Source organism: Oryx dammah, unplaced genomic scaffold (genome assembly GCF_014754425.2).
Source record: "Oryx dammah isolate SB20612 unplaced genomic scaffold, SCBI_Odam_1.1 HiC_scaffold_24, whole genome shotgun sequence".
NCBI classification, from domain to species: Eukaryota; Metazoa; Chordata; class Mammalia; order Artiodactyla; family Bovidae; genus Oryx; species Oryx dammah.
Window position 1 is genome coordinate 40718535 of NW_024070208.1, and position 11672 is coordinate 40730206.

Consider the following 11672-nt stretch of genomic DNA (forward strand, 5'->3'; position numbering starts at 1 on the left):
TTCTACCCCTCTAGGTCATCACAGAGCACCAAGTTGAGCTCCCTGTCCTATATAGCAGGTTCCCATTAACTATAGATTATACACATGTGCATATATGTCAATGCTGTTCTCTCTTTGTCCCACTGTCTCCTTCCACCACTGCAAAACTTTGTTCTCTGTGTTTGCATCTATATTCCTGCCTTGCAAATAGGTTCATCAGTACATTTTTCTAGATTCTACATATATGGATTAATATATGACATTTGTATTTCTCTTTCTGACTTTCTTCACTATGTATGACAAGCTCTAGCTTTATCCACCTCACTTCAACTGACTCACATTTATCCCTTTTTATGGCTGAATAATATTCCATTGTATAGATATACCACATGTTCTTTATTCATTCATTTGCAGATGGACATCTCAGTGGTAGAACATACACTTAGCATGCATGAGGTTCTGTATTCAATCTCTAGCATCTCCAGCTGGAACTTAACTTCTTGGGCTTCCCTGGTGGCTCAGACAGTAAAGAATCTGCTTGCAATGCAGGAGATCCAGGTTTGGTCCTGGGGTTGGAAAGATGCCCTGGAAAAGGAAATGGCAACCCACTCCATATTCTTGCCTGGAAAATCCCATGGACAAAGGAGCCTGACAGTCTACAGTTCATAGGGTTGCAAAGAATTTGAAATGACTGAACAACTATCACTTTCACTTCTTTTGCCACATCTTCTTTATCCATTCATCTGTAGATGGACATCTAGATTGCTTCCATGTCCTAGCTATTGTAAACAGGGCTGCAGTGAACATTGGGATTCATGTATCATTTTGAATTATGATTTTCTCAGGTCTTATGGCCAGTAGTGGAATTGCTGGGTCTTAAGGTAGTTTTATTCCTAGATTTTAAAGAATCTCCATATTAGTAGTATCAATTTGCCTTCTCACTAATAGAGTAAGGAGGTTCCCTTTTCTCCACATCTTTTCCAACATTTATTGCTTGTAGATTTTTTGATGATGACCATTCTGACTGATGTGAGGTGATTCCTCATTGTAGATTTGATTTGTATTTCTCTAATAATGAATGATGTTGAACATCTTTTCATGTATTTGTTACTCATACATATGTCTTCTTTGGAAAAGTGTCTGGTTAGATGTTCTGTCCAATTTTTGATTGGATTTCCTGTTTTTCTGATATTGGGCTGCATGAGCTCCTTGTATATTTTGGAGATTAATCCTTTGTTAGTTGCTTTATTTTCTCTCATTTCATCTTGTTTATAGTTTCCTTTTCTGTGTAAAAATTTTAAGTTCAATTAGGTCTCATTTGTTTATTTCTGTTTTTATTTCTATTATTCTGGGAGGTGGTTCATAGATAAAATACTACTGAAAAGAATTTCATGACATATTAAAAGGATCAATCATGCACAATGATCAAGTGGAGTTTCTCCTAGGGATGCAAGGATTCTTCAATATATGCAAATTAATAGATGTGATATACCATATTAAGAAATCAAAGATAAAAATGCCAATCTCAGTAGATGCAGAAAAACCTGTTGAGAAAATGTAATACCCATATTATTATAAAAACCCTTCAGAAAATTGGCACAGAAGGAAACTACCTCAACACAATAAAGGCAATATATGACAAAACCATAGCAAACATTATTCTCAATGATGAAAACAGAAACCATTTCCTCTAAGATCAGGAACAAGACAAGGGAGCCTACTTTCACCACTATTATTCAACATTGTTTTGGCAATCCTAGCCACAACCATTTGAGAAGAAAAATAAATAAAAGGAATCCAGATTTGAAAAGAAAATGTAAAGCTCTCAGTTTGCAGGTTATATGATACTACACATAGAAAACCCTAAAGATACCACCAGAAAGTTAATAAAGCTAATCAATGAGTTTAGTAAAGCTGCAGGATACAAAATTAATACACAGAAATCCCTTGCATTCTTATAACTAACAGTGCAAAATCAGAGAAATTAAGGAAACAATACCATTCACTATTTCAACAAAAAGAATAAAATGCCTAGAATAAACATACATAAGGAAACAAAAGAGCAGTACGCAGAGAACTATAAGACCCTGATGAAAGAAATCAAAGACAGGATAAACAGATGGAGAAATATGCCATGTTCTTAGATTGGAAGAATCAATATTGTAAAAATGACTGATTTAACCAAAGGAATCTACAGATTCAACCCAATCCCTATCAAATTTCCAATGGCATTTTTTTCACAGAACTAAAACAAAAATTTTTACAATTTGTACAGAAACATAAAATATCTCAAATAACCTAAAGCAATCTTGAGAAAGTAAAACGGAGCCAGAGGAATCAATCTTCCTAACTTGAGACTATATTACAAAGCTACAGTAATCAAGACAATATGGCACCAGCATAAAAACAGAAATACAGATCAATGGAACAAGATTGAAAGCCCAGAGATAAGCACATGCACTTCTGGGCACCTTATCTTTGACAAAGGAAACAAGAAAATATAGTGGAGAAAAGACAGCCTCTTCAATAGTGGTACTGGGAAAACTGGACAGCTACATGTTAAAGAATGAAATTAGAACACTTCCTAACACCAAACACAAAAATAAACTCAAAATGAATTAAATACTTAAATGTAGGGCCAAAAACTATAAAAGAGAAAAACATAGGCAGAATTAATATCTTTTAATATTTAAATTGACATGCCAATTAATTTTCATTTTTACTTCTAATATTCTTTGAACAAAATAGACAGCATATGGTCAAATTATGCATACATATGTTATGGTTAGGATTTCCCAAGTAACTCAGTGGTAAGGAATCTGCCTCCAATGTAGGAGCTACAGATTTGATCCCTGGGTTGGGAAGATCTCCTGGAGTAGGAAATGGCAACCCACTGCAACATTCTTGTCTTGGAAATCTCATGGACAGAGTCTGACATGCTATAGTCCATGACGTAGTTCAGTTCAGTTCAATTCAGTCACACAGTTGTGTCCGACTCTTTGTAACTCCATGAATCACAGCACACAAGGCCTCCCTGTCCATCACCAACTCCCGGAGTCCACCCAAATCCAAGTGTCACGAGTCAGTGATGCCATCCAGTCATCTCATCCTCTGCCATCCCCTTCTTCTCCTGTCCTCAATCTTTCCCAGCATCAAGGTCTTTTCCAATGAGTCAGATCTCTGCATCAGGTGGCCAAAGTATTGGAGTTTCAGCTTCAACATCAGTCTTTCCAATGAAAACCCATGACTGATCTCCTTTAGGATGGACTGGTTGGATCTCCTTGCAGTCCAAGGGACTCTCAAGAGTCTTCTCCAACACCACAGTTCAAAAGCATCAATTCTTTGGCTCTCAGCTTTCTTTATAGGCCAACTCTCACATCCATATATGACTATGGGAAAAACCATAGCCTTGACTAGATGGAACTTTGTTGGCAAAGTAATGTCTCCACTTTTTAATATGCTGTCTAGGTTGGTCATAACTTTCCTTGCAAGGAGTAAGCATCTTTTAATTTCATGGCTGCAATAACCATCTTCAGTGATTTTGACCCCCCCCCCATAAAGTAAAGTAATGCTCAAAATTCTCCAAGCAAGTCTTCAGCAATACATGAACCGTGAACTTCCTGATGTTCAAGCTGGTTTTAAAAAGGCAGAGGAACCAGAGTTCAAATTGCCAACATCTGCTGGATCATCAAAAAAGCAAGAGAATTTCAGAAAAATATCTATTTCTGCTTTATTAACTATGCCAAAGCCTTTGACTGTGTGGATCACAATAAACTGGAAAATTCTGAAAGAGATGGGAATACCAGACCACCTGACCTGCCTCTTGAGAAACCTATATGCAGGTCAGGAAGCAACAGTTAGAACTGGACATGGAACAACTGACTAGTTCCAAATAGGAAAAGGAGTACATCAAGGCTGTATATTGTCACCCTGCTTATTTAACTTATGTGCAGAGTACATCATAAGAAACGCTGGACTGGAGCAAGCACAAGCTGGAATCAAGATTGCTGGGAGAAATATCATAACCTCAGATATGCAGATGACACCACCCTTATGGCAGAAAGTGAAAAGGAACTAAAAAGCCTCTTGATGAAAGTGGAAGAGGAAAGTGAAAAAGTTTTGCTTAAAGCTCAACATTCAGAAAACTAAGATCATGGCATCTGGTCCCATCACTTCATGGGAAATAGATGGGGAAACAGTGGAAAGAGTGGCATACTTTATTTTCGGGGGCTCAAAAATAAATGCAGATAGTGATTGCAGCCATGAAATTAAAAGATGCTTACTTTTTGGAAGAAAAGTTATGACCAACCTAGATAGCATATTGAAAAACAGAGACATTACTTTGCTAACAAAGGTCCATCTAGTCAAGGCTATGGTTTATCCAGTAGTCATGTATGGATGTGAGAGTTGGACTGTGAAGAAAGCTGTGTCAAAGAATTGATGCTTTTGAACTGTGGTGTTGAAGAAGAGTCTTGAGAGTCCCTTGGACTGCAAGGAGATCCAACCAGTCCATTCTGAAGGAGATCAGCCCTGGGATTTCTTTGGAAGGAATGATGCTAAAGCTGAGAGGGAGAGGGAGTGGGTGGGATGATTTGGGAGAATGGCATTGAAACATGTATACTATCATGTAAGAAACGAATCGATGGTCTATGTCCGATGCAGGATACAGGATGCTTGGGGCTGGTGCACAGGGATGACCCAGAGAGATGTTATGGGGAGGGAGGTGGGAGGCAGTTCACGTTTGGGAATGCATGTACCCCCATGGTGGATTCATGTCAATGTATGGCAAAACCAATACAGTATTGTAAAGTAAAATAAAGTAAAAATAAAACTTAAAAAAAAAAAAAGCTGAAACTCCAGTACTTTGGCCACCTCATGCAAAATGTTGAATCTTTGGAAAAGACTCTGATGCTGGGAGGGAATGGGGGCAGGTGGAGAAGGGGATGACAGAGGATGAGATAGCCGGATGGCATCACTGACTCGATGGATGAGTCTGAGTGAACTCCGGGAGTTGGTCATGGACAGGGAGGCCTGGCGTGCTGTGATTCATGGGGTTGCAAAGAGTCAGGCACAACTGAGCAACTGAACTGAACTGAACTGAAAATAAAGTAAGCCACTGTTTCCCCTGTTTCCCCTTTTGTTTCCCATGAAGTGATGGGACCAGATGCCATGATCTTAATTTCTGAATGTTGAGCTCTAAGCCAATTTTTACTCTCCTCTTTCACTTTCATCAAGGGACTCTTTAGTTCTTCTTCACTTTCTGCCTTAAGGGTGGTGTCATCTGCATATCTGAGGTTATGATATTTCTCCCAGCAATCTTGATTCCAGCTTATGCTTCTTCCAGCCCAGTGTTTCTCATGAAGTACTCTGCATATAAGTTAAATAAGCAGGGTGACAATATACAGCCTTGATGTACTCCTTTTCCTATTTGGAACCAGTCTGTTGTTCCATGTCCAGTTCTAACTGTTGCTTCCTGATCTGTTTGCAGGTTTCTCAAGAGGCAGGTCAGGTGGTCTGATATTCCTATCTCTTTCAGAATTTTCCAGTTTATTGTGATCCACACAGTCAAAGGCTTTGGCTTAGTCAAAAAAGGAGTGGTCACACCATCATGATTATCTGGGTCGTGAAGATCATTTTTGTACAATTCTGTGTATTCTTGCCACCTCTTAATATCTTCTGCTTCTGTTAGGTCCATACCATTTCTGTCCTTTATCGAGCCCATCTTTGCATGAAATGTTCCCTTGGTATCTCTAATTTTCTTGAAGAGATCTCTAGTCTTTCCCATTCTGTTCTTTTCCTCTATTTCTTTGCATTGATCACTGAAGAAGGCTTTCTTTATCTATTCTTGCTATTCTCTGGAACTCTGCATTCAGATGCTTATATCTTTCCTTTTCTCCTTAGCTTTTTGCTTCTCTTCTTTTCACAGCTATTTGTAAGGCTTCCCCAGACAGCCATTTTGCCTTTTTGCATTTCTTTTCCATGGGGATGGTCTTGATCCCTGTCTCCTGTACAATGTCATGAACCTCATTCCATAGTTCATCAGGTACTCTATCTATCAGATCTAGGCCCTTAAATCTATTTCTCACTTCCAAGGTATAATCATAAGGGGTTTGATTTAGGTCATACCTGAATGGTCTAGCGGTTTTCCCTACTTTCTTCAATTTAAGTCTGAATTTGTCAATAAGGAGTTCATGATCTGAGCCACAGTCAGCTCCTGGTCTTGTTTTTGTTGACTGTATAGAGCTTCTCCATCTTTGGCTGCAAAGAATATAATCAATCTGATTTCGGTGTTGACCATCTGGTGATGTCCATGTGTAGAGTCTTCTCTTGTGTTGTTGGAAGAGGGTGTTTGCTATGACTGGTGCATTTTCTTGGCAAAACTCTATTAGTGTTTGCCCTGCTTCATTCCGCATTCCAAGGCCAAATTTGCCTGTAACTCCAGGTGTTTCTTGACTTCCTACTTTTGCATTCTAGTCCCCTATAATGAAAAAGACATCTTTTTGGGGTGTTAGTTCTAAAAGGTCTCGTAGGTCTTCATAGAACCATTCAACTTCAGCTTCTTCAGCATTACTGGTTGGGGCATAGACTTGGATTACTGTGATATTGAATGGTTTGCCATGGAAACGAACAGAGATCATTCTGTCGTTTTTGAAATTTCATCCAAGTACTGCATTTCAGACTCTTTTGTTGCCCATGATGGCTACTCCATTTCTTCTGAGGGATTCCTGCCCACAGCAGTAGATATAATCGTCATCTGGTTAAATTTACTCATTCCAGTCCATTTTAGTTAGCTGATTCCTAGAATGTCGACATTTACTCTTGCAATCTCTTGTTTGACCACTTCCAGTTTGCCTTGATTCATGGACCTGACATTCCAGGTTCCTATGCAATATCGCTCTTTTCAGCATCGGACCTTGCTTCTATCACCAGTCACATCCACAGCTGGGTATATATAAGGGAGTTTTCAACTACTATTCTTTACACTTACAAATTATTTAAAGTTTACATAGTGAGTTTTCACTATTTTGGTACTTTTTACATTAAAAATGAGAGGCTTTTAACAACTTAAGTATTTGTTACATATACCCATCATTTGTTGATATTAGCATGTTTTAGACAACTTTAGTCTTATAGGATAATGTATTGACATTTTTAACCAAATTCTCAATTTCAGCATTTAGCTTTCATTTGCATGGAATTCATATTTATTTTCCAATATCTCTAAATCTGATTTTTAGTTGTTGATAGATGTTTCCAGAAAGAATTGTAAGATCGAACAAAATAAATTATTTAAATGCTGCCAAAGAGGAACAAAGAATATATCGTTTCACTACATCACTCCAAACTATCAAGTAATTTCAGGAAGTATCAGGTGAAGCAAGTTGAACTCTCTTGTTCTATTTACACACTGTCCCAGAACATTCCTCAGGTTTCTAATCAGACTGTGGCAAATCAAAACTGAACATAGTGCTTCTTCAGTGAAGGACTTTATGTTCTTTAACATGCTTTTTTGTTTGTTTGTTTGTATTTCAGTCAGATGAAAGGATTACTGTGAAGAGAGAGCAATGATAGAGAGCTTCCAAATAAAAAATTGTTATTGTCCAAATCACATTTTTTTCCTAGAGAAAAATGATGTCTTTACTTATTTTTGGCAAATAGTTAACATTATCCACCAACTTTGGTGACTGTCAGTGCAGCATTTGGGCAGATGGATTGGATGCTGGGGATCATTTAATAGACACGAGTTCAGGAAGAATAGGCAGCTGCTCTGAGACGTACCCACACCAGGTAAGAACTTCAGTGGAGAGAACAATGACTTCATGGGTCTTCCTTTCTTGGCAAAAACTGTTATTTGGCATGGAAGGGGCAATTTCAATATGCTAATTGATGACTGTACCATGGAAACACATACATATTACAGAGGAAAGTTTTATCAATGGATTTCCAACACATTAATACAAATTTCTCAATGGACACATTTGTTTTAAAAAATTTGATCTCTTAAATTTGTGCTGGAAACTCTAAGGTATCATCATTTGGATCAGTGTGACAACATGAGGATGCAGATGATGTGTTTTTTTTTTTTAATCATAACTGTTTCAGTTCAGTTCATTTGCTCAGTCCCTGTCCGACTCTTTGTGACCCCATGAATCGCAGCACACCAGGCCTCCCTGTCCATCACCAACTCCCGGAGTTCACTCAGACTCACGTCCATCGAGTCAGTGATGCCATCCAGCCATCTCATCCTCTGTCGTCCCCTTCTCCTCCTGCCCCCAATCCCTCCCAGCATCAGAGTCTTTTCCAATGAGTCAACTCTCTGCATGAGGTGGCCAAAGTATTGGAGTTTCAGCTTTAGCATCATTCCTTCCAAAGAAATCCTAGGGCTGATCTCCTTCAGAATGGACTGGTTGGATCTCCTGGCAGTCCAAGGGACTCTCAAGAGTCTTCTCCAACACCACAGTTCAAAAGCATCAATTCTTCAGTGCTCAGCCTTCTTCACAGTCCAACTCTCACATCCATACATGACCACTGGAAAAACTATAGCCTTGACTAGACGGACCTTAGTCGGCAAAGTAATGTTAACTGTTTAGTCCCTCTTAATTTCCTATTTATGGTGCAGAGTTTGAACATATGAAAATGCAGATAAAATTTATCATTTCTTTTGTGTGATCAATTCCTAATTATTACTGGTTTTTAGATTATTTTTATCATACACTGTAAACAGCTTTAAGAAAAGCATATTAAATTAAAAAAATGTGTGTGTATGTGTATGTGTGTGTGTTCATGCTCAGTCTTGTCCAACTCTTTGTGACCCCGTGGACTGTCACCCATGTGGCCCCTCTGTCCATAGGCTTTTTCAGCCACGAATACTGGAGTGGACTGCCATTTCCTTCTCCAGGGGATCTTCCCAGTCCAGGGATTGAACCTGGACATCTCTTGCGTCTCCTGCATTGTCAGGCAGATTCTTTACCACTAGTATAAAATGTCCCTACTTTGTGGAGCATTTAGAAATGGTGGAGGTACAAGAAAACAAATGTACTAAAAGATTTTGTCACAGTTAGTGCTTTCCAAAGTCAGTGTTTTAGGTCACAGTTTCAAAATATGAAAAGATCATCCAACAATAAAAGTAAGGAATTTGTGAATAAGCATTATGAAGACATTGAATTTTTTAAAACAATTAAAATTTAACAATCCACTGCATATTAAACTGATGTGAAAAATCAAATTATTCTAACTTACAATATTATATTTTATATAAAATTGAACTGAAAACCTTTCATCTCTACCACTCCAGTAAGATCATTCTTAGGATCACCAAACCTCAGCTTTACAATTGACTAGTCTATTTTCAATCCTTTATTTAACTTCTTACCCAAATAAATTAGCAGAACTCATTTCTTCCTTCTGAAAAGGTAACAAAAGCAGGTAGTGTGTGCAGATGTCTAATTTTGAAGAAATGAGACTCAAGGAAATCAGCTTCTTCTTTTCTCTCTCTCTCTCTCTCTCTCTCATGGCTTTGGCCTGAGGATGTCATAGGGCTACATGGCAAAACAATGATGTGAACAAACAAAATTTTAAAATAATTTGAACTTTTTGGCTAGAAGTACAAGTGTGGGACTTGCAGAGCTGAGAACACAGGAAAAATCTTCCAGAAGAGACAAGATGAAGGAAATTTTTTGGTTTCATATATGTTCCCAAACAAGCCTCAGACTGGACTCTGAACTGTGCATGTAAGGAATAAAGAGACACCGAGCAAAGGCCTTTAAAACTGAATTAACACTTAACTCTTATCTAAGTCTTCCATACATTACTTTTTATAATTTGTATTTTATATTGGAGCATAATTGATTGACAATATTGTGCTGTATTTTAGGTGCACAGCAATGTGATTCAGTTATACATATACATGTATCTATTCTTTTTCAAATTCTTTCCTAATTAGGTTATTATAGAATATGGAGCAGCATTTTCTACACTGTGCAGTAGGTCCTAGTTGGTTATCTTTTTTTTTTTTTAGTATATTTGGTTAACAGTGTTGTGTTAGTTTCTGCTGCCAAGTGAATCAGTTATATGTATACATATATCTTGTCTTTTTTTAGATTTCCTTTTCAAGTAGGTCACCACAGAGCACTGACAATATTTTTTTATGCCATATCTATAATCAAACTCTTCAAGTGTGTGCTAAGTCAATTCAGTCATGTCCTACTTTTTGTGACCCCATGGACAGTAGACTTCCAGGCTCCTCTGCCCATGGGACTTCCCAGGCAAGAATACTGGAGTGGGCTGCTGTGCCCTCCTCCAGGGGGTCTGCCAAACCCAGGGATCAAACTTGCATCTTTATGCCTCCTGCAATAGTAGGTGGGGTCTTTACCACTAGCCTTACCTGAGAAGTCCATACTAATGTATATGCATCAATCCTAAACCCCCAATTCATACCAACTCCATTTCCCCCCTTGGTAACCATAAGTTTCTTCTCTACATGTGACTCTATGTCTGCTTTCTAAATAAGTTTATCTGTACCATTTTTTCTAGATTCCACATATAAGCAATATTATTTGTTTTTCTTTTCTGGCTTACTTCACTCAGTATGACAATTTCTAGGTCCATCCATGTCTCTGGAAATGACATTGTTTCATTCTCTTTAATGTCTGAGTAATATCCCACTATATATGTACCACATCTTTATCTATTTTTCTATCAATGGACATTTAGGTTGCTTCCACATCTTGGCTATTGTAAGCAATGTTACAATGAACATCAGAGTGAATGTATCCTTTTCTCTGAATATGCACTCAGTAATGGGATTATATGGTGGCTCTATTTTTAGTTTCCTAAGGAATCTCCATACTGTTATCCATAGTGGCTCTATCAATCTACATTCCCGCCAACAGTGTGGGAAGGTTCCCTTTTCTGCATACCATCTCCAGCATTTACTGTTTGTCAATTTTTTGATGATGGCTATTCTGATTGGTGGGAGTTAATATCTAATTATAGTTTTGATTTACATTTCTCTAATAGAAATGTTGAGCATCTTTTCTTGTGCATTTTGGCCACCTGCACATTTTCTTTGGAGAAATGTCTATTTAGGTCTTCTGACTGCATTTTGATTTCACCTTTTTACTGATATTGAGCTATATGAGCTGCTTGTAAAATTTGGAGTCATATCATAAGCAAATATTTTTTCCTTTATGGATTATCTTTTGTGTTTTTATTTTTATGGTTTCCTTTGATGGGAGAAGCTTCCAAAGCCTTTGTGAGCTGAAGTTAATTAAATTGATGGCTAAAACAGATGAAGAATCAAAATGAAAGAAAAATCAAAATTTTTTTAAATTATGGAAAAATCTATATCCTCCACAACCTAATATTTAAAATCTAAGGATATAGTTGGAAATTTCTTGACATATGTATAAATAGGAAATTGTGACCAGTTCTAAAAGGAAAATATAATCAACAAATGCAAATCCTCAAGTGATCCAGAATTTGGAATTATCACAAAATATTTAAAGCAAAAATTATACCTATGCTGCATAAAATTAAGGTAGACACAAACTAAATGCCTAAATATGCATTCTCACTAAAAGTGAGACTAGTGATCTCTTCAAGAAAATTAGAGATACCAAGGGAATATTTCATGCAAAGGTGGGCTCAATAAAGGACAGAAATGGCAGGGACCTAACAGAAGCAGTAGATAT

General features: G+C 37.6%; 1 long non-coding RNA gene across 1 annotated transcript; it reads right to left on the minus strand.

Annotated features, from left to right (window-relative positions):
* Positions 1-253: 253 nt before the first annotated feature.
* On the minus strand, positions 254-10392 carry LOC120882999. Its single transcript, XR_005725639.1, has 3 exons — positions 10379-10392; positions 3909-3912; positions 254-326 (listed from the first exon to the last, which is right to left on the minus strand). It is a non-coding gene; the product is annotated as an uncharacterized LOC120882999 (long non-coding RNA).
* Positions 10393-11672: the final 1280 nt, after the last annotated feature.